Raw genomic sequence first — 21,852 nt, 5'->3', positions numbered from 1 at the left:
TCAACTGATATTGACCCATCACAGATGTATTGCTGTTGGCATCTATGAACTCCAGTGTGTACTAATAGTAAAAAATGCATACATTAGGGTAGAAATGGTGTAATCCTATGACATTTGTTCAGCACAAGGGCTCAAATGCCATTACAATTTTTCTGCACGACTTCTGCAGGTCAAAGTAGCATCACAAATGAGCAAATGATGGTGATTAAACGGAGAAGTGTCTTCATGCTCTGCTGTTTAGTTGTTTGTAAAATCTGTTTCTGGAAAGTTGCAACATAACTTCAATACATTGCATTCATAAAAGCAAAGAATATCAGCCAACATAACAATCATCCCTCAAAATTTACACTGTCCTAAAGAATTCAGTGCAGGGCAGCTTTTTTTTGTCATTTACATGTACAGACAAAAGAAACTGGACACTGACATACATTTTTAACATAACAAGCAGGAAAAGTGTAATTTTAAATACTGCAGAGCGTCTTTTTTTTCCTTCTGTTTTTTAAAAAAAAATGTAAATCATAATTTGTCTTAAGTAGATCCACCTGAGCTTTCAGGAAAAAACAAGACTTTTGATGATAAAGTGGATGCTATTTACAGATGAACACCTGGAAAATATGGAAATTCAAAATTGACACGTAAGTAGCATTAAGTATTCTATCAGTTGAACACATATGCAGACAAAACACTGCTGAATGTGTGTGTTTGTGTCTGTCTGTCTGTCTGTCCGTCCCTGTTTTCTACACATTCATTTGCTGCCAGCAGCCTTAGTGGCAATTACGAATGACCCGGCTTAATGTAGTGAGGAGATCAGTACACCACGTTAAAAATCATCACACCCTCCCCCACACATATTTAGAAACATATGTGACAGACTTAACAAAGGACTATAGAGCTGAGCATGAAAGCTTGATCATGAACACACTGAGCCAAATCCTACATGTCCATTTAAATCTTAATGTCCGCCATACTCTGTTCCTGTAGGTTTGTCTTTGTGCAGATGAGTCTGGTTCCTATTTTCACCCATTAGGAGCAGCTCTGACTTGATGGTAGGTGACTGATGCTGCTAAAAGAGCCTGGGGCCATGTTCTTGTAAGCATTATAATGTGTGTTTCGTCATGGCAGCACTCACATGAATACTGCAGGCAGAAGGTGGGAACACAGCAGAATGTGCTGTTGAAAACTGTTGTCATTGCATAAAGCGGGAAGGCACTGGTGGCCCTGTGACCTCAATACAGTGCAAAAACAAACAACCAGATACTGAAATTTAGCTGTTTGCACAGAAAAGGATGGAACTGCATTACTCAACTAATGGGATTTCCAGGGAACACTGAAATCTTGAGAACAAAATATAACAAATCAACCACTTTTAGCACTGTAAATTCCATCCACTATATTGTGAACTACAAAACCCTCATGTGACATACCAAAATCTAGTCTCTAGAACCTGTATGTCCCATACATATAATCCATAAAAGCTTAAAAGCTTCTCAATGCAGCTTGCAGTTGTTGTATTTGTAGCATAGTTTTTGTATATACTTGCTGCATGTTTGTAGCGCATATCTGTACTTAACTGTGTCTATAAGTTGCTGCTGTGTATGTGTAGAAATACAAATAAATCCTGGCAATCTTCAAAAGATACTCGCAAGATATTGATATTCTACCGTACAGTGCAACCTTTTGTGAAGCTTTACGATATTGAATTAGGGGATCAAGAGTTCTTTACACAATTCATATCCATTGACATTTTGTGGGCTCACGGGTTGCACATTTGTGCCCCAGTGGAGAAAGCAATCGATGGCCTCAGCATTTCTCTGTGGACCAACGCTATTGTGCAGGACAGGACCGTGTTTGCCACACAAGGCAGCATCCTGTCCCTGTGCAGCCAATGGAAGAGCTGTTGCACAAAACTCTGTAGATGCACACAACGGGAAAAGGTGGTCAAGATGCTGCTTACTCATCTATTCTGCTCACGTTTGGACCAAGAAGGCAGACAGACAACACAGGGAGGGTGGGAGCCTCCTTCACAGCTAAAACCCCCAGATGTCATGGAGGGGGCAACGCATCATTGCCATGGAAACCAACCCTCAGTAATATTTGATTTTGATCATCAGCAAGGCTTTGATGAGATCCCACTCGTCTGCTTTCTGCTCTCCAGGTGACAGGATTTTCAAAGTTGGGAAGCAACCTGGAACAGATTGTAGTCATTCAGCTCTTGTAGGGACTAGAATTAAATTTAGCTCTGGTGATAATTGAACTGGGGAAAAGATGACTCCATTGTGATGTTTTCTCCTTTCCTTTCCATATGGGGTGCTTCTCAATCAACAGTTGTGCGCATTAACTTGGGCACCCCTGTAAAAACTGCATATTTAGTTGATTTTTTTTTTTAAGCAAAGTAAACCACAAAACCAGACAACAAAACTAAACATTGGGTAGGACAAGCTTTTTGGAACCAGTGAAAAAATACATGGTTTCTGCAGCACATTTTGTAATGAATGAATGTGAAAGAGGCAAGATGTTAGTTTGTTTATTTTTTCTGTATTAACTCCCTGTTTTGCAATCAATAAAAAGATTTTCTCACACCCCAAGGTATTTGAAGTGAGTGAACCATGGCCATAATTAAAAAGATTTTGTGTTCAGTGCTCTATATTAATCATCTGTGAAAGGCTTAAAGATATTCACCCATACTTCATCACTCTTCAGTGATAGCCCTCTTATAACGCTTCAGCTTGTTCTTTAAAATAGTTGGTGAATTTTGTGCTGTGCTTTAGGTCATTGTCCTGTTGAATGAGTTAACTTCTGATGAGTTTTATTTTCTTAAGGTGGGCAAATTTTGCTTATTTCCTGTTCCATAATTTTATTCATCAGCTCTGGTATCTGAGTAGCTTTTTATATGACAGCTACTGAAATATGAGTAAAAGAAATTGCTGTTTATGTTTATGCTGTTTTCATTACGTGAGACTTTGTCCACATTTACTATGAGTCGCACCAGTGTAATAGTGTGTGATGACTAATTGATATTTGCATATATCTTTAGATAGAAATATATATTTCTTGAAATTAAGTGGAAGTGCAATGGATCTTTTATAGTGCCCTTCAAAGAACCCAAGGTACCTTAACACTAAAATTCAAAGGCCAAAAGACTCAGTGAATAAGTGACATTTCAACTGTTTTTGTAAATGCATGAGACAGGACATTGTAGATCTTAGATGGGAGCCTGTTTCAGTGAGTGCTGCCAGTCTGTCCCTAAAAGACTGCAGTCTGCTGTGGTGGATGAAAAGTCCTTGTGCATGGAACACAGAGTCTGGGAGGTATAGAGAAAGAAAAGGCACAATAAGTACTAGGACCGAGCTCAAGTGGAGATTTGTAAGTAAAAAGGAGGATTTCATAGGAGATACAGAATTTAACTGGGAGCGATTGAGCATATATAAGGTTGGGAAGTGAGAACTTTAGCAACTTAGTTTTCAACCTACTATAGCTTGTCTGGACCTCTGGAAAGCAGACCGCACAGGACACCATTGTTGTAGTCAAGGCAGAAGATGTTAAAGACCTGAATGATGGTTTGAACTGCAGAACGTTAGAGAGTTATGGCTGAAGGTGGTAAAAGTCAGATTTATAGATGAGAATGATGTGTGACAAGGAGAAGGTAGAGTCCAAAATCATACCCAAGCTGCAGACCTCCAAAGATAGTGAGATAGAGCAGCCATTGACCATTGATATTGAATGACTGACCTCTGCCTTGATATGTCAAGGCAGAGGTCAGACATTCTTTGGAGAAGCGAGAATGTGTAACAATGTGTTCTCATCAGAATCCCAGTATGAATGCTCTCTGTGCACAACATGAACCTGGTTTATCCAGGTGTTGTTTTGCAGGCTTCAGGACCTTTGTGATGAGCTTTCAGGTAGGTTTCCTACACTGAAGACTCTCTTAAAACCTGCTTTGTGGATCAGCTTTCACAGTTCCATTTAATTCTCTGATATTTCAGAGAGTGAAAACTGGAAACTGGAAGGTCACTTGGATAAATTTTTAGCCATTTCCTACTTTGTAGGCATGAACCTCACTTCAATATAAGTTCTTCTGCCAGTTTCTTAGAGGACATTATGGGTGTTGTAGATTACTAAAAGGTCTGAACATTCAGAGATTTGATTTAAGTCTGAAGTGGTGTGAGCTTACAATGCCTGATAACAATTCTTGACGTACTTTAGGAGGACTAAACAGAAAGTTAAAGCTCATTAGCACAATGTTGCCCACATTTTGTCACATGGCACAATTAGGTGAGGCAACTTTTGCATACAACTACGCATATTTTTCCCAGGCACCTCTCAATGCTAAAATACCAGCTCACAATATGTAACATGTACCCAGTGCACAGTGAAATACTGTGCAATCACTGCTCAAATGTGGTGCCGAATTACATCATTACCAATAGGCAGAGCTACAGAAAACAACACACCTGAGTCATGAACAACATAAAGATTACTGTATCTAATACTGTGCACAAACCCTACTGCCTGCAATATGAACCTTTGTGTCTAGACGCCCATTACCCGCCTGCACCTAAAACAGTGGAATCAATACCATTGCAGGGAGTCATAATGGCCCAATTACTGTTTGTAGGTTTGTCAATGCCACGTCTCTGAGGACGCCTGCAAAAGGCCACACAAGCATGCAGTGTGCAGAGTAATGCCATAAATTTATAATGGTGTGAACATGTTTGTGTGTTGGATTTTAGTTTTTGAACTGCAGCACTGTGACATTTAGAAGAAAAACGTAAGCAAGCTGCTGTGTTAAGGCCTACGCTCATGTTGTGGCACTGGGCTTGAAAAGACAACAGAAACTACTCCCGGTGCACTTGAATGTAAGCTAAGATAATATGTCAAATATAGCTGGAGGATAACATTGCTGACCTCTTCTCCACTTGATTCTATATTAAAGGTTTTTCAGACTAATAAGGTATTTTATTTCAAATTAAAAAGGCAAAAGCAAAACCTTAAGATTTTAGAGTAAACACTTTTTGTTATTGGCTGAACAGACAGACTGTCTCGTAGCATTGCACTTTAAGATCTAGATGCAACTGTGCAAATATGTGCTTTTTAATGTTTGACAACATGTATCTTTTTATCCTGTCAGTAGCCCTTTCATGTGTTTTTACAGATGGTATCTTTAGGAATAGAAATGGACTTTTAGTTTACCGACAAATAGTTATAACTGCAAAAGAATAATAATTTGAATTCTTAGTTTGAGTGGCCGATATCATTTTCACCTTTCTGAGTTCACCTTGTGAGTGTCCTCATTGCAAAATGTGCTACTACACATCTACTGTACAGGTCTTCATAAATGAGTATACCAAAGCCTAGTCTGAAGGTGAGTTTGTCACATCTTTATGTATTTGTGACTCTAATATGCCTCTGCCCCACTACTGAAGTTCTCTTTCCACATCTTTATCTTTATTTTATTTATTTATTTTTCCCCATGGTATGTGATCCTATTGTGTTTTTTCTTTATTTGATGAAAGTGTGCAATCAATTTCATCACAGCTCTCGTGGTCCATGATGAGATTTTTTTTAGCTTTATTTTTGTCTTCACCATTATAAATAGCCCAGCTGTCCATTTTCTTTTTTTTTTTCTTCTTCTTCTTTTTTTTCAACAGTTTTCATTAAAATAATTAATACTGTTTACTTACTTATCTGTATTTAAGGGACAGGAAGGTAAAAATCTAACATAAGCCTCCTATCCCCCTGTATGCTGGCCTCTCTCTGGAGGTCTGTGGTTGGGGAATTATAGGCAGGCTGTAAGAGGCATCTTTTTGGGACCATTAGTCAAAGACGGGGACACTATCAAGGCTTTGATTATAGTGGTATGGAATATTCTCCCAGGATCCACTCTTCTTTGTGCCATTCATCAATTACCACCACTGCAGCAGCAACATAGTCGCTATTGTTCATGTGCATTTAAACACAGCAATACAGACACACACACACACGCACACACATGCACACGAGTGGATGTATACACATTATGCAGAGCATGCACAAGCACTCTCAGACATCCATGCCCATTATCACATACAGGCACTGAGGCATGTGCATGCACACACATGCAAATGGCAGGTGAAATGGTATGTGTGTACCCACCTGGTGTCTTCACACAAATACAAAACTGTTCCAGAGGGTAAGCGTGCTGGAGTTTTCTGTTTATGATTACCAGATCCTGGTACTGTTCAATACCATGGCAACACTACTGAGCCAGAATAGTTAATCAATAACTAGGTGGCTAAGTAAACACTGAAAAGATATTCATGGATTGCAGAAGATGACTCCTAATGATGCTGGTAATTTTTAGCTAATCAGGTTAAGGGCCATGGTGGCATGGGGAGGCTTGTATCAGTCAGCATGGGTCTGCTGCCAACAGTAATTACTGCGGCTTATTAAAAAAGCCTCACCTCTGCTAATTTCAGTCAATGAAACTTTGGACCATATGCCGGTATGTTATACTGCATCACTTTTAATAGAGTTTTTTTTTTTTTTTTTTTTTTTGGCCTGTCCCGTTTGGCTCTTTTGCCATCAGAATTGTTGTCTAAAGGCAAAGAAAGATGCCCAACGGATTTACTTTACCAAACTGACCATCCCAGCCTTGCCGTAATGGTCCATTTGATTCACCTTTTATTGTTTATTTTATTTTCACTTACTGAATACGGGACAGACTTGACTGGGGGAAAGAAGGGGAGAAAAAAAGAGGGAAAGAGAAACAGCTGAGAAGAGGGACGGGGGAGAAGGGCAAAAGACAAAAACCAACAGAACGGGCAGAGAAAAAAAATGCATATATCAATCACCTGGATCACCTGCTGAGAAAGAAAAAAGAAAGCAAGCAGAAGAGAACAAGAGTAATAGAATAAACAACATCACAATGATATATGGGAATATGACAGTAAATACTAAATGTTAAACATTATTGTGCAGCACCTAAGATCAACAGAACACAGTGTGCTTTGAGGTAGGAGCCAAAAAGGGTGTAGTTTGTGGGTGTGATCACCCGTGTGTACACCTGTGAGCATGGACGCGCTTGTTTTTTGTTTTTTTAAAAGGTTCCTTCATGTAATAATCTGCTAGAGGGTGTGGGGGGGCCACAGCCCCGTCCTCCAGGGCGTGAAGCAGAGTTGAATAAGTAATGATATACTGATAAAGGATGCAACAACTAACGAGATATGTGTTTGTGTGTTTCTGCCATATGGTTCATAAATGCAACATGCTAACCAAGATTAACTTTACAAGCTCGTGTCAAAAAACAGCAACATGTGCAGTCTGCAAAGCAATGACATAACAGCAAATGTGTCTTTTATATACAGCCTATGGTACAAAAAAGCATTTACTGACCATAGCAAACAGCTGTAAATGAAGATGTATGCAACTGTAACCATGCATATACCAAACTATTGTAAAACTGTGCCAAACAAACAACCTTGATTAAATTTCAGAACCAGCTTTTCTGACGGGAACTTTGTGATCAAACAGTAAGTAACCTAACCAGACCCTTTCCTTGTAAGTGCAGCATGCACATTTCAACCTCATGTCCAGCACTGTGTGAAACCTCGTATATTTGATGTGCATTATACCAATATTTAATAAATGGATTCATTTGCAACAGCAAATATAAACGAAGGAATGGTAAGAGACTTTTCTGCGGTAAAGACAAAAACAGTCAAAGAATCAGAAACGCATTTACATTATTACCATATTTGTGTTTTTGTATAACCCAACAGTTTACAGCACAGCAGGCTAATCTCTCTCATTTGTGTTTGGTACACATGATATCACATGCTCATCCACCACTGGACACCTAAACAAGGATACTCACCTGTACAGTAAATGACATAACAGATACAGTGTGTGATGCAGACCTAGACTTTTCAGAAAAATAAATCTGACCCCCAACCCCCAACCCATACCCCCAAGGCAGAAAAGGCAGCTTCACAGTTCATTTGTCAGTTTACAGATCACTAGCTGCTCTAAAAGACACAAAAGGCCTCAAACCCCAGACCTGGCACAGCAGGACACAGCACATGACTGCCTGTAGGTAGTGGAAATGTGTATGCTGAAAGATACATTCCCTAATATCATTGTGTGTTAAGTGTGTGCTTGTGTTAAAGACGCAGGCTATTCAAATAATATGGTCGTATATCTATTGGACACTATACTCAGAAACATATTTTTCCTGGAAGTCACAATTGGTGCTACATTTAACATTTTAGGGTATTTCTTTCAAACATCAACTTCTATATCAGTGTAGCTGTTATAGTGTGTGTGTGTGTGTGTGTGTGTGTGTGTGTGTGTGTGTGTGTGTGTGTGTGTGTGTATTTTATTGGGAACTGTGCAAAAATAATGCTAATAAAGTCTGGGCAATTAACTGATGAACCAGTTCATGGCCAGGTGAGGCCAATTTCCCTGATAATCCATGACAAACTAATCTGATTAAAGATCTGGAGTGGATTATGTGTCCCTTGGTTTGGACTCAGTGTCTTCAGTTTTGTGGGGTTTTGATTTATTTATGGATTTATGTGATTATTTCTTTAGTTCATCTTTACCTTGTCAAGGTGTTTAGCATTTTTCCCATGTGCCTTCTAGTTTAGTTATATATAGTTCTTAGTTCCATCTTTAATTTAGTCAGTTCCCTTTTATGTACATGGGCCTGTATTTAGTTAGTCTTGTCTTTTTGTCTATTCCCTGTCAGTCTGTGTCCTGTTCCCATCTTTGGATTTCTGTTTTCCTGTGTCTGTCTGGTTACTGTGTCCTGTTCCTCCAGTTTGTCGTGTCTCAGTGTTTGTTTACCTTTTTGTTCCAGTGTCAATTTGTATGTCTTAGTCTGAGTCTTTGTGTCCGTGTATTAGTTCCTGTTTTATGTTGACAGTCCCTTGTCTCATGTGCATCATGTTCAGATTTGCTTCCCATGCCTCATTAGTCATATTCTGCTCAGACATGTTGAGATGAACCTCTTTGGAGAACATTGTGAAGTTAAATCAGCTTTTACAGTACTATGCAAACATTAAAGGCAATACAATAAAATTGAGAAAATTAAATAAATACTTCAATCTATCAACAAAAGTAATTTAAGGTGCAGTAATAATAAACATAAGTCAAATCAATATTTGCCCAGTACCCTTTCTCCTAGATATGCTTGCACGCAGTTTTCAGAGTTTTGGGAAATAGGCTATTTTTGCTCGGAGTTTAGAGGTTGGAATGCATCCACTACATCAACTGGCATTGTTACAAGTAACAGAACTTTCTCTGATTAAAACAACAAAGGGTGTTGTGAAAGCCTTACAGGTTGAGACTGAAGAAGTCACTTGGATGATTGACGAAACGTTTCTCTCACTGAAAACACTACATCCAGATGAACAGAATCAACTTTTCGGGTATTACAGGCTGACATTTGTATTTTTACCTATCTTTGTATTCTATGTTATGGTAATACTTTTTCAAATGCTGGAAAATAGTTTTCCTGTAATGGTCAGTAGGGGTCACCTACATAAAAGTTTCCATATCCAAACTGTTACAATAACATTTTTATTTTATTCTGACATCTAACTGCTATTCCAGCAATATGTGCCTTTCTTCTCTTGCTCCTACAAATATCAGTTTTGTACCACAGTTGGTGAACCCCGATTGGCTGATTGTGCAGAAAAAGACCTATCCCAGACGCAATATATTTAGCTTAACATGCTCAACAGTTAATTATTCTTATTTATATCACTCTAAAGGGCATATCCTGCTGTCTGCCCTGTTTTTTCATTTACTGTTTCTATTAGTACAACTACATCCAAGCACCCTGCCTGGATGTATAGTTTTCCTGATTGCATGTATTCAATAGAGCCTTTTTCAACCTCCAGTCCTCCATGTCCATCACAGCCTCCCCTCAACCTTTCATCCACTGATTCCTTCATCTTTTCCCGCTGGTGCCTTTTTCGGCCCTCTGCTCTTTGTTTTCTCTCCGAGACATTCAGGTGGGCTGGACCTTGGCAAGCCACAGCCTGCTCTTTGGAGGTTTGTCTGTGGAGCAGAGATAAGGTTTAGGGTCAAAACTAATTTAGAGTAATAACAGAGTCTATCTCTGGAAAAGAGTGACTGCGTGTATATGTGTTTTTTTAAAGCCAGCAGGTACATGTACATATACAGTATTGTATATCTGCTATATGTTCACTACATTTATGAGGTTTTTTAAATCACAAAAACATCAAGACCAGCCAATGTATTTATGCTACTATCAAGTGTTGTGTATGTAGCAAACCCTGAGGTATCGTATTTATCTTTGCTACAGAGCTCTATTGTCCAGTGTTGTTTGTTTGAGTTTAAGCTGACATCACTGTGCCACATCACTAGAGCGGTGAAAATGAATTTATACACTGCTGAAAATAGTCCCCATTAAATCAACCTGCAGCTGCTTGAATAATGTGCTCGAATCCACATTGTTCATATGTTTCTGAAAATTACTGAACTAGAGATTCAAGGTTTTCAGACAGATTAGCATACTGTTTGTTTTTACTTCTTTTTGGTCTTTTCATTGATTGTTGTCTGTTCAAGATCTCACTGATGCTCCATTTCTGATACTATATATTTTATTTTATATCAGTTCCTACCTTATAATATTCCCAAAGTAAAAACGAGAAAACTTTACACTTGATACATTAAACAATTACAGTAGGCAACATCCACTTTAAAAAAAAAGCATATTTTTACTTTAATAAACATTTTCAGGGATTTTCACTCCTAACCGACAGTTCAAATAAAATAACATTTTTAAATTTTGCTTTCCATATATAAAATGTAAAATATTTTCCAACTCTGAGCTATGATGGATCAACAACAAAAATAAAAATTGGTTTTTGATCCTGTGCACAATAGAACATGGCGAATATTATGTACTCAAAGTGTAAACTTCACCATTTTAGGAAAAATATTGTAATATTTTAATAATACTAAGTTAAGGGGCTATACCTCTGTTTGTTTTGCAGGATGTTGCACAAAAAACAAACAAAAAAACCCATAACATTACATCATGTACCGATCCAATATCAGAATTTTAAAAATGAGGACTTCCATGTAAACTTTAAATTTCCAGCATTTCTCTCAACTTAACAAATATCAGCAAATATTTGTTAAGTTGAGAGAAATGCTGAATTTGATATTACCTGCCATTAAAAAAACTTTACTGTCTCTATCCTTGCTCCTCATCTGTAGCTAGCTAGATCCTGAAGTACAGCGACCACAGCTTATGGACATCTGTACTTGTTTCAGTGTTCTGGCCAAAAAAAACCCCTCCCCCAAAAAACAACCAGCACACTTTAACCGCTGACTATGGGGCAATAGTCAGAATCACAATAACCCATGGTGATTGTTGCACCAATAACATTGTCTTTTATGTGTTAATGTTTAGTCTCAAATCAGTTTAATGTTTGAAGGTGTGAAGTGATGTAAATAGCTTCCCTCAAATGTCTTAAACTGAAAGTAACAAGCCTGTTTTGAACATGTAAGGTGTACAGATATCTGTTTAAAAATGTAGGGAGCAAAACTAAAGTACAGATACTTGAAAATTCTACTTAAGTACAGTACACCTCTTGAACTAATGCACCCCATACCATGAGAGAGGGAGGTTTTTAAACTGAGCACTGATAATAAGCTGCATGGTCGTAGATGTCTACTGTGAACAACAATCATTGAACAGATAACCAACTGTCAGCCATCTACAATGCAGTTTTGAGATCCCTTCCTGGCGCTTCAACCCCAACTCGTCATTTCAGCTGAAACCTCTGGTGGTCATGACCCATGCCTTTTTTCACAACTTGATTTATGTGATGAGGCGCATGATCATTAGTGGGTCAATGACCACTCCAGTCGCTTTCTTTCCAAGCTCCTTTGAATACAATGACATCGATGACTTTGAACCTACACAGAAACAAGCTGGGCAGTTTTTGTCTCTTCAGTCCTGAGAATGTGGCGTCTTTTCAGAATCGGAATACTTTATTTGGTCACTACGTGGTCATAGTTGCTCCAAGACAGTAAGAACTAAATCATCAGAAAATTTCTGAAGATGGCAGGTCTCTGTGCAGTGGCTGAAGTCTGTGGTGTAGAAAGACTTTTAAAAATTCTAACAGTTCTAACAATCTATTTAAATTGAGCTTTGGCTCAGAGAAGATGGATCATGTTCTCACATGAAGCTTCTACTTGACATGATATAGTTCTAACCTGTGTTTGTGAATCTGACAGCAAACTGTTTCGATAGAAAGTCATTTCTGGAACTGTTTCTGAGCACATGAAGTAATTTACATGACAGAATTATGCCTGTTTTTTATGCAGTGCTGCCCGAAGCCCTGAAGCTCATGAGTATCCAGTATTGATTTTCAGCCTTACCACATACATGGAGAGGTTTCTCCAGATTTTTGAACTCTTTTGATGATATTGTCTATACAATTTTATATGTCCAATACTTTTTGAAAATTTCCCCCAGGCTTCTTCAAGTCCATTTCCCAGTGGAGCTGAGGAGTCGCCATCATCATGTCCCACTCACTTGTCTCTTCAAGCTAGTTAATTCCTGGAAATTCCTCCACTCCACTACCTTCAGGCCACAAAGAAACCTGTTAACCCCTCCTGGGCCAGATTATCTTCCATTCGCAAGTAAGCCTGACATACTCTTACTCACCATTTGGACCCACAAGTTCTTTTCCCTCTGGATCTAACTCTCATCTCCTCTCTCTTAGTGGATCACCCTCCTGAGTCTCAGTTTCTGCCCCGACACCCAGCCACTTCCCTCCAGAGTCTCTCAGTCTCTCTTTTGTGAATCGAAAGTCTCAGCTCAGTTGTGTGTGAGAGTCCACTCTTTTATCAGTCAGCACCATCCTAACGTTGTTGACGTGTTGCTGCCATCAAATTCAAAATGAAGTAATAATTCCCATGAAACAGTAAGATGTCACAGTTTAAACATTTGATATGTTTTCTATGTTCTATTATGAATAAAATATGGGTTTATTTACATTATTTACCTCAAGTTTTTTGATAGTCGGTTGTTCATACTGTATGTACTGTATATGGAAATATTATCATTATTATCACGGGGGTCATGGGATCATGGGATGATCGTGGCTCAAGAGTTGGGAGTTCGCCTTGTAATCGGAAGGTTGCCGGTTCGAGCCCCGGCTTGGACAGTCTCGGTCGTTGTGTCCTTGGGCAAGACACTTCACCCGTTGCCTACTGGTGGTGGTCAGAGGGCCCGGTGGCGCCAGTGTCCGGCAGCCTCGCCTCTGTCAGTGCGCCCCAGGGCAGCTGTGGCTACAATGTAGCTTGCCATCACCAGTGTGTGAATGTGTGTGTGAATGGGTGGATGACTGGATATGTAAAGCGCTTTGGGGTCCTTAGGGACTAGTAAAGCGCTATATAAATACAGGCCATTTACCATTTACCATCACACTGTTCTGGGATGGTGTAAGGTTAAGCAAAGACAGATTTATTGATTCAAAAATAAAAATACCTTACCTGATGTAGGGCATATTCATGCCCCCATCCACCATATTTCACTTTCATGTCACTGATCTAGCTCACAGCTTCACACCGAGTGTCCAACTTTAGGAGCACTGAGGAGGAAGCAATCTTGTCTTTTGTCTTCCTCCTGTCACCTTTGTCTTTGTCCCTGGGGACAAAGACAAGCTGACACCAAAGCCTTGTTTCATCCCTGCTCCTCAAGCTGCAGATGACACTTCACTCAAGTAGAGAATGTGAAGTGAGGGAGCAGGTATGATGTACATGTATTTCATCTGGAGGCAGAGAATGGGGCTCTGCAGAGATAGAAAGATGAAGGTTGGTCGTTGTGAGAACAAAAAACATTTCAAATCTCCACAAATTAGAACACTGTTCCTATGCTTAAATTTTCCCACTGGCTAGTTTATAAATTATTCATGAGCCTTGGGCCAAAATCTAATAAAATGCAAGAATAGCATGAACGCATTAGGTCCCTTTAAACATTCAAAGACATTAAAAAGACAGTAACTAAACATAGTGAAACTGCATGTTATACCTACAATAAACTAGTTTCATAATGTCAGAATTTATTCTGTTTTGAGAACTGAAGCTGTACCGCAAAAGCACATCTTGTACATTATTAGTATTAGTGTTAGATGTATTAAAAAATATCATGTTTTTTTAAATAATGTACTAAAGTATTGCAATATCATTTTAGTTAACAGTACATACTGTATATAAAAGACGATGTAGCTACCATGATATCACTTACTGGTGGCTCAAGTGCTTATCAGTCCTTACTACTACTATTTTGTCATATTGTTTTTGGAGGTAGACAGCATTTGGATGAGAATTAAGCTGTTGCTTAATGCTAACAAGGATGAAAGTAGCATCCCTAGACAGGGTAGACCTTACAGATGCTGAATGCTAATGCTGAAAGTTGTAGAACGCACTTTTATTTGACCTTTGCTATATCCCAGATTATTTTAGCACACTAACTTACTGTTACTTGTAGAAAGCCAATGTTAGCTGTTGGCTAGAAAGTTTGCCTTACATGTTAAGGTACTATAATATTTTGTGCAGGGCTTTTTTAGAGCAATTGATTAATGAATTTTCACTAACTAATAAGTTTATGATGTCTAATTATATAGCATTAAATGTTTGTGTAAATTAAATGTTTTTCTTTCCTATTTCACCTTTCATTGATTTGCAGCTTCAATATTTGTGATCATTGTTTTTTAAAGAGAGCATCTAGTGGGCTACATAAATTAAATGTGGTTGGCAGCTATTTGTTATGTAAAGCATGCAAAATCCCCCCCCCCACAACTACAAATGAAAAAATTAATTTTCCTTTAATTTAGTTTTTAAAATTGAATATGCTAGTAGCATGTTAGAAGCATATTTTACAGCATGCTACTAGCATATATTACAGCATGCTACTAGCATATTTTACAGCATGCTACAGCATATTACAGCAATATTACAAATTGCCAAAGTGGCTTCTTGACTGGTTTAATACAAGGCCATACTGTCACAGTGGAAGAGTGATTCAAAGAGCATATGTAAAGGTCAGACTGTACCACTGCTGTAAATGGACATCTGCTAAAAAACATGCATAAAGGTGAATTTTGTTACTCAGAGCAACTCAAAAGGCTGCAGTTTGCATGAGAACTTGATGTGCACTCAAGAGGAAAATTACATTAACAGTTAATTACACAGTCAAACATGAGCACCAATCTTTAAACAGCCGACTAAGTTAGAGATAGCAGATAACAGTGTGGTAATGTACATTAATTAACTGCCCCTCACACTTTAATGCAGTTTAAAGGTAATAGATGTCCTCAGGTGAAACGTCTCTGCTTTAACAAAGGCATATAAATTAACTTTAATATATTAATTCATTTTGATTTTTTTTTCTTTATCGTAAAATTCACAAGAGGATTATATTACACTGATACATTGGGTGGTAAGGAATTAGAGCAGGAAGGTTGAACATTATCAAGAGGGGCAGTTTTTAAATTCATACCTCTTCTTTTCATGATGTAATGGGTTTGAAGGAAATATCTCTCAATTCTATTTAACTCTAGGCTTGTTAAGGAGGCGAACAAATGGAAACTATTAATCTTCTGACAATGTGGAAAGAACCACTTAGACATACACTCTGGAGATATTAATTAGCATTTATAATTAAATACTAATTAATATCTCCATAAGTATCAATATAATCTCTCAGAAATTTTATATGCTAACCTCTGAGAACCTTTAAGGAAAGGGACAGACCAGTAATTCATTTCAGTTCAATATTATTTCTTTAGTGCCAAATCACAACAACTGTTACTTTAAGACATTTTATATTGCAAGATAAGACCCTGAAATGAGAGAAACAATCATACTCCATTTTGAAAGGAAGAAACTTTTGGCAGAACCAGGCTCAGGGAGGGGCAGCCTTCCACCACAGCTAAAGGGAACAGAGGGAGAGGGGTTATGGTAGTGAGGGAATAAGGAAAGCCAGGGGACTGTGCATATCAGGAAACGAACGCGGTCTAGAGGAAGGAAGAGAGGAAAAGTAGTCCAGGCAGCATTTTCCAGTAATCACTGCAAAGACGTTTTAAACTAGTGAGAGGGAACCTCAGAGTCTGAATGCTTACTTGGAAGTCCAGGGTTATTCAGTCACAGGGGGATGTTGAAACTGCCACGTCTGGGTTTGTGAGGGAGAAGGAGCTGACAGAGGGTGAACAGGCAGCTGAGTAGCAGTGAAGGTTTGAGAAGGAAGTGCTGCAGAGGAAACTGTTGGGTGAGTATCCAATCCAGGTATGATGAGAGGTCACCAGTGTTCTATGGAGGAAGGCGAGCTGAGCGGGCTCCAACTATTCGCATGACCAACAGTGGTATACACTGGAGACAAGGAACAAAGCCGTTGGTTCATGAAGGAAATTTTCACAAAAGGATAACCTAACAGACTGACACGTTTACAACACAGAGTTAGCTGATAATCTGGTAAGGTTTGAGCGGCCTAGCTGGTCCATTTGTACTGAAGCTGATTAGAGTGACAAGACACAGATGGTCCAGCCAGGGAGAGGAAAAGGTTCAACTCAGTTAAACTTGGATTGTGACATGCGTGAGTACTTCTCACCAGCCCACTTGTGCTGTGCTTTGTTTTGTGCTAAGAGGAAAATAAGGTAAAATGAGATCTTTAAGGTATAATGAGGCTTGATTATGTATTCAATTATGATTTTAACAAGGAGGCAATGAAAAGATGCAAATATGGAAGAAATATCATCTGTCTTTCAAGTTCCAGTTAATCCTCTTGCTACAGTGTTCTAGATCAAGGGAAGTTTTTTCAGGGAAGTGTTAGAGTAAAAGTAACTTCAGTTTTGTCTGAATTTAGAAGTAGGAAATTATATGCCATTTACGTCTTTATGTCTTTAAGACATCCATGTAGTTTAACACACATCTATCTAGCTGAGACTTTCGATTCACATCTATGTAACACTGAAAATGTATGGAGTGTCTTCTGATAATATTATCTACTGGAAACATGTAATATTAGTCCAAGTGTAACCGGTGTGATTCTGCGTTGTGTCTGATAAAAAAGGTAAAAGAAAGAAAGGCCTCCAAGTAAATAATTTGCCCACTCCAGCTCCTCTCCCACAGGGGAATTGTAGAAAAGGCTGGCATTTATTTTTACATTAAACATAAAGTATGGATTTACACGTAACATATTTGACATAAGATAAAACAAAAACAACAACACAAAATCTGACATACCTGATAAAAAAGGTAAAAGAAAGAAAGGCCTCCAAGTAAATAATTTGCCCACTCCAGCTCCTACGACCAAATACAAACAGTGGGGAAGAGGGTTAGCTCAACCCACCACAACTTCCAAGCTAGCAAGAAATATATATTCATTTATGGCGCCTAAAACCCATTTATGATACACATACTACACACTTGTAACATCTAACAAAAAACAGGCTTAATAATGACAATAATTGAACTAAAATCACAATCAGAAACATCCAGGTGGCTAAATATGTATTATATGAGCGTTTTACAGTGTTGGGAAAGAAATTATACCAACCTCTCCCACAGGGGAATTGTAGAAAAGGGGAGAGGCAAAAGGGGTACACTGTATTTATAGGGTTGCACCAAAGAAGAAGAAGAAAAGAATGAGGAGGAGCTCTAACTGATAATGAACATAACTACAGGCTTGGAGGTCCTAAAAGTCAGGTATAAAAGGAACAGTTTGGGGGTTTAGAACAAATTTTGTGTAATTATAACATAACATGTGATTTATGACCCTGTTACACAGGCACATAATCCTGTGGAACTCTGTGACTAGCTTTTGTGTGATAAGAAAACCGATTTAAATGCACAAACTGGAATCTGATACACATGATTCAAACCACTGCAGCGGAATTCCTTTAATACCATTTACTACAGACAAACCATGTAATGTCTGTAGCAAAATATTGTGGACAGCAATATCGAATCTACACTAAGGTCAAGCACAGAGATGAGTCCACTGTCAGAGGCCTTAAAAAGATCATTCTTAACCTTCACTAGTGGTGTACAATGTACTCTAAATCCTGACTGAAAGTCTTTAAATAAACCTTTTCTCTGAAAATGATCAACACATGCTAACACCCAACAAGCTCATCAAATGTTTCTTACTTACATAGCCCCAGTAAATTTAATGTTAGGTGGGTTTTAGCAGAGAGGGTTTTTAGCCTCTATCTTTGTACCCCACAACTTTACCGTACTGTTAAACATAATGGACATGATGATGATTAACGCTTTTAATAATAGTGTAATGGGTCAGTTTCTATCGATCTTGACTAAATTATTATTAAGTGAAGCGTGAATCTATTACTTATAGCTGATTTTGTGTAATTTTAACTCCAGAATATATTTTAATGATTCACTTACTATTTCACTATTTGATCAAATTAGCCTTTGTTTTTGTTTTTAACATAAATAGTATAAAACATGGAATTATGCTTTTAAAAAATGAAGCCAGATTTGATGCTAGGCCAAAACAGCCTTAATATAAGCCACACAGACTGCCAATCAACAAGCAGAGAGGCATGCTCTGTTGCTAGGAGACTAGAGAGAATACTTGCCCAATGAGATTCTGATTGGTCAGTCATTACAGGCCACTTATATAACTGACACTGAGGTTTTTTGGTGAGAATGATACATTTTTGAATCAAACATGTTATTAATTATGCAAAATAGGTTAAATTTTAAATGCCTAACAGGAGTAATGCTACAAATAACACAAATATATGTATACTGAAAAACCTGAGTAATTGCATCAATTATGTCTGTGTAACACCAGCTTCTCTCTTACTGTGCGTCATTAAAAAGGATTTTTGTTGTGAAGAGCTGGCCTTTCAGGAAACACCTAATTGCTATTGGCTGTTACGTTTGCAGTGACATTTATGAAAACTTTATGGACAACAATCCCTCCAGCTTGTGACATTTTGGATTCCTTTTAAAGCAGTGAATATGGCAATTTCTGCTTTACGGGCCACAGGACTCAAAATGAAAATGACTTCAGCTCCCAGTTTCACTGGCACAGATCAGAGAGTGATGAGAGAAAAGAGATTGACGGTGTTTTCATCCTGTAAAAAAAGGTCATCAATGTGAAGCATAGATAGAGACAAAGGGTCTTGTTGGGTTTTTCACAAGTTGTTGAACTGCAGGTAATTGAATTGATTAAGTAGATGTTAAACTCAACATGTAACTGTTACATGTGATAGTGTGGTGCCAATTTGGACTGGTGTTTGATTTGGATGTATGAAAAAAAAAAATCACTTTCAAGGGATTCCCACCTACTGCTCTTTGTGGATTTATGCAATTAATTATCTTGGCTGAATTTCATTTCGTACTCTAATAATATACTGTATACTGTCTTTAGAGTAGACTGTATACAGTTGGTATAAAGGCGGAACTCAGTAAATTGATCTAAGCATCATCATCTTAAATGCTAATTAGTTTATTACACTTGACACAACCCAGCACGGACCATAAGCACCACATCCACTGTGCACCAGGCCAACACAGTCCTTCGCCACAGTACTGCAAGCTAACCTGTTTATCCTGCACGAAACTGCAGAGTATTTTCATACAACATTTGAATAACACAGTTAGTTGATATACTTAACTTGTTTTGCAGGATGTTTCACAATATAAAAACACATAATTTATCTAATTAATTTATTAAATAAATCTGCAGTTTGTCAATGAGCAGTCGTTACCTTTAAATGCATCTTCTCTTTTTCTTCTCCTGTCCTGTCTTTCTTACATCTTTCACACTCTTTTCTCTTCCTGGAAATACAGCAGCTGGACCTTTAGCTAACAAAACACTGCGTGACAAACTGTACACAAATAGTTTTTGTGTTTGCTGATATTTGTTTAGCTGATAAAATTGCATTTGAAATAACCTGACAGCTAAAAAATGTCACTTCATTTATCCTCACCCCTCTTCTGTAGTGCTAGCTAAATGCCAAAGTATCTTGGCCATAACTTACAGACACATGTACACATTCCTCCCCACTTTAGTCCCTGGGAATATTTGACACAGCTGAACCAAAGGTAACAAGCCAGTATTGAAAATTTAAGACAGAAAGTGCAGATATTTGTGTAAAAATATAGGGAGTAAAAGTACAAAATTGTCAGAAAAAGAAATACTCAAGTATAGATACCTGAAAGTTCTACTTGAGTAGAAGGTCTATCTAATAGTCCACCTTGGACTGGGATAGTTACAGTTCAACGAGAGGAGAGCAGGGGATAAAAGTCATAAAATATGGTAAAAGTTCTAGATTTTGTGTTGTGTGATGTAGCAGAGTGTTAGAGGGCGAAGCTGTGAGCAGACAGTGAGGCAGTGTTTTATAGACACTCTTACAAACCAATCTGGGGATATTTAATCAGGGAAATGTTTTAAAATTATTATGGGTCCACATACACAAATCATATTGATAGAATTCATAAAAACAGTTTTATTACAATAGGTAATGAAAATGGGCATTCATTTGCTTTTTTTCCCCTTTTGAATTCTTAATAGCTGATGATATTTTGTGCTGAATTTGGACAGTGTAATGGTTTCATAGGAAAAACATTGCAAACTTAGGACACAGAAGGCAGAGAAAGACTCCAAAATCACTGTCTTGCCACATTTTCATTTCTCAAGTTGATACTGTTCATGTGGACGTAGCATTTTCAGTGGGGGGAAAAGATATATCATCCATCCAGGTGACTTCTTCAGTCTCAGCTGACTGCAGGTGTATGTGGTTAAATGCCAAGAGGACTGCAGTGAATTACACATCTTGAAATTCAGTCAGCCTCTGGTTAGGCAGATGGCACAACACAGAAGAGCTACCTCGTCAGACCGCGACTCCGAAGCCTATTTACACCTATAATCCAGTGGTCACTCTTACAATGATGAGGAATTTACACATCCTGAAAAGAAAGGAAAGCTGGTTTAAACCTTTATCATTTACGTGAAGAGGGAGTGATCATCTCTGAACAGAGGAAGGGGCCTTAGAGTACATATTTCACTATTGTAGCCATTCCCCAGCTCTCTGTGAAGGTTATTGTATTCATGGCCACTGATTAATGATCATAGCCATTGTTAGTCAGTGGTGCTCATTTCAATTATTATGCAAATGCACTGTTTATAACGTTGGAGAAATTCTCTAATCCTGTCAGTCAAAAGCAAAATACAGAAACCCTTCCAAAAAAAATCACAAATGAGGAGTGAATTAACAAAATAGAGAAAGGTAATTTGACACAAAAGAAAAGACAAAGAAATCGCAAAGACTACTAACTAACACACTGTCTTGAAAGCTTGACAGATGAGAAAGGCAAGTCAGCATGGCAACTAACAAGAGTAAATGGGATTGTATAGGGTGAGAAGACAGATGATAACTCAAAAGAGGTGAAACTGACGAGGACGGGACAGACAGTTACAAAGTAGGGATCTTGGCAATGGCACTCTTGACAGGAAGATTTTTAGTCTTGTCATTTTCTTGGGTAAATAATAATGATATGGATCTTTAAACTAGAGGTTTACGTTGAAACGTTGAATTTGTTCAAAATCTTCATCACTCATCCAAGTGACTTCTTCAGTCTCAGCTGACTGCAGGTTCACCAGCCTTATTAAACTGCAATAATAATTTACTGTTCAGTTGTTCTGGCAACCTGCTTCAGTCATAATATTGTGAACAATAGAGATGACCTTTAATCTTTGCATCAAGGCAAGGAAAATGGGTGAAAATGAATGAATCATGAGAAGGTGTTGGACTTGTTGGCTTCATGCTTTCTACTATAGATGGACAACTTCATTCT

At 38.1% G+C, this 21,852-nt stretch overlaps 1 long non-coding RNA gene across 1 annotated transcript; it reads right to left on the bottom strand.

The window, feature by feature from the left end:
- Nucleotides 1-8,049: 8,049 nt before the first annotated feature.
- LOC143419728 (uncharacterized) lies at nt 8,050-16,391 on the bottom strand. The gene is made up of 3 exons (XR_013099743.1): nt 16,149-16,391; nt 13,519-13,817; nt 8,050-10,041 (listed from the first exon to the last, which is right to left on the bottom strand). It is a non-coding gene; the product is annotated as an uncharacterized LOC143419728 (long non-coding RNA).
- Between the last annotated feature and the right edge of the window lie 5,461 nt (nt 16,392-21,852).

The sequence above is a fragment of the Maylandia zebra genome, linkage group LG7 (assembly GCF_041146795.1).
Source record: "Maylandia zebra isolate NMK-2024a linkage group LG7, Mzebra_GT3a, whole genome shotgun sequence".
Lineage (NCBI taxonomy): Eukaryota > Metazoa > Chordata > Actinopteri > Cichliformes > Cichlidae > Maylandia > Maylandia zebra.
Note: the sequence above shows the minus strand (reverse complement) of the source record. Positions and strands in the feature narration are given on the sequence as shown.